Raw genomic sequence first — 2,280 nt, forward strand, 5'->3', positions numbered from 1 at the left:
GCCGCCGCCCGCGGTCGCCGCCTCCTCCTCCGGCGCCGCCCGGCCTCCTCTCCCTCACCCCGGCCTCCTCTTCCCCCACTCCGGCCGGCACCGACGAGCTCCGGCGCTGGTCATCCTCGGGAAACGCGCCGGTGAACAGTACCCTCGAGATCCCGATCTGGATCTGAGTTTTCGGTTGACTTCTCTCCCCCGAAACCCTAATTTTCGTGCTATCTTTGACTGCTCGTATCTCCGCAACCGTAGCTCCGTTTTGGGCGTATGATATATCAAAATCTTCGCCTCGACATGTACATCATTTCATTCCATTGCATCATTTGCATTTGAGGTCATCTTGATACCCAAAATGCTGTTAGAAAGAGGCTTCGTGAGTTAAATTGCAGATCCGTTAGTTCATCATGCACTTTTGTCATTTTTGCTATGTTTAATTCGTGCATGATATGCCTGTGCCCCTTTGGGATGAATTGTTAAGCATTTTGTCTTCTTTCCAGAGGTGCCACCCATGCATTTTTAGGATGTGTGTGTTGTCTTGTGCAAGCTTGCGAAGAGAGGTACCTGAGATTGCAGATTTCAGGGACTTAGTGATTTTCACTAAGTCTGGGATATTTTAGTTCATGATGCTATATGTCCAGCTTGTTTCCTAGTGATCCGTGCCTCTTTTGAGGATGATCAGTAAGGGAGTTTTGATATTTATGTTATGCTCTATCCATCCATGTCTTTGTTGGCATATGTGGAGTGCTCTAGGTTGACTCAATCGAGCTCAACTTTTGCTTCGTTGTTAATCTGGGCAGATCGTCAACTTGTTTGCGATTTTGCCGATGCTACCGTTAGTGTTCCATGCATGCTATGCCTTCGTTCTTGCCATGTGTAGCTAGCACATTGTGCCTTCTTGCTGGTTATATGCTTTCCTTGCCATGACTTGCACCGTAGTGAGTGCATCGAGCTCGTTTACATGCCTTCGTGAGTTATATTTCAGCGTGTCTCAGTTTTCTCTAAGTCTGAAAATTGATTATGTTCGAGCTATGTTCGTGAGCTCGGTAGAGTATTTTGTGAACCCTTTTGGCCCCAGGTCACTTTGGGTGTTTTATTAAGCTTGTTGAGTAGCTCCATGCCATGTTCTTACTTGTCATGTTCAGGTTTTCTATCATGTTGTTTTGCTGCTCCGAAGAGGGCATCGTGATCTGAAATTTCAGACTAGTGTTAATTTCACTAAGTCTGGAATCTGTTTTGCATGTGTGTTTTAGCCATGCTTGTTTGAACCTCTTAATGGATGATTTTGCCTATGTCTCAGTGCTAGTGTTTTGTCAACCATCTTGTGTACATAACTGCCATGTATTTTGTTTTCATGTTTGGTGGCTGTAGCATGTTCATTTCGTTGCATTTAGATGCCTACTTGCTGTAAATCGCAGACCGGTGTCATATCTTAAAACGCTCGCCATTTCCAAACCGTAACTCCGATTTCAATGATCTTTATATCGTTTTCAAGCGATTTCATCCCCTCTATCCAGTGGCACACTTGGTTTTCCAAGTTGATGCCAGGTTCATGCATTTCCTGTCATATCTTGCATTTTGCATCCCGCATCGCATCCCGCATAGCATATCGTCATTTCATCATATTGCTTGGTCTTGCCCGTGGTTGATTGTATCCTTGTTGCTTGTTTGTCTTGTGGGTAGAGCCGGGGGACGAGTTCGCTACCGAGGAGCCCGTTGAGTTTGCTTGTGAGGATCCAGTCAACTCTGACAACTGTGCAGGCAAGATGATCATACTCTCGAAATCACTACTATCTTTGTTATGCTAGTTTGCTCGCTCTTTTGCTTTGCCACTGCTACGATGCCTACCTTTTGCTTGTCAGCCTCCCTATTGCCATGTTGAACCTCTAACCCACCATTGTCCTAGCAAACCGTTGATTGGCTATGTTACCGCTTTGCTCAGCCCTTCTTATATCGTTGTTAGCTGCAGGTGAAGATTGGAGCCGTTCCTTGTTGGAACATTTATTTACTTGTTGGGATATCATTATATTGCTATGTTATCTTAATGTATCTATATACTTGGTAAAGGGTGGAAGGCTCGGCCTCTCTCCTAGTGTTTTGTTCCACTCTTGCCGCCCTAGTTTCCGTCATATCGGTGTTATGTTCCCGGATTGTGCGTCCCTTACGCGGTTGGGCTATAATGGGAACCCCTTGATAGTTCGCCTTGATTAAAGCTTTTCCAGCAATGCCCAACATTGGTTTTACCATTTGCCACCTAGCCTCTTTTTCCCTTGGGTTTCCGGAGCCCGAGGG

The sequence above is a fragment of the Triticum aestivum genome, chromosome 3A (assembly GCF_018294505.1).
Source record: "Triticum aestivum cultivar Chinese Spring chromosome 3A, IWGSC CS RefSeq v2.1, whole genome shotgun sequence".
Lineage (NCBI taxonomy): Eukaryota > Viridiplantae > Streptophyta > Magnoliopsida > Poales > Poaceae > Triticum > Triticum aestivum.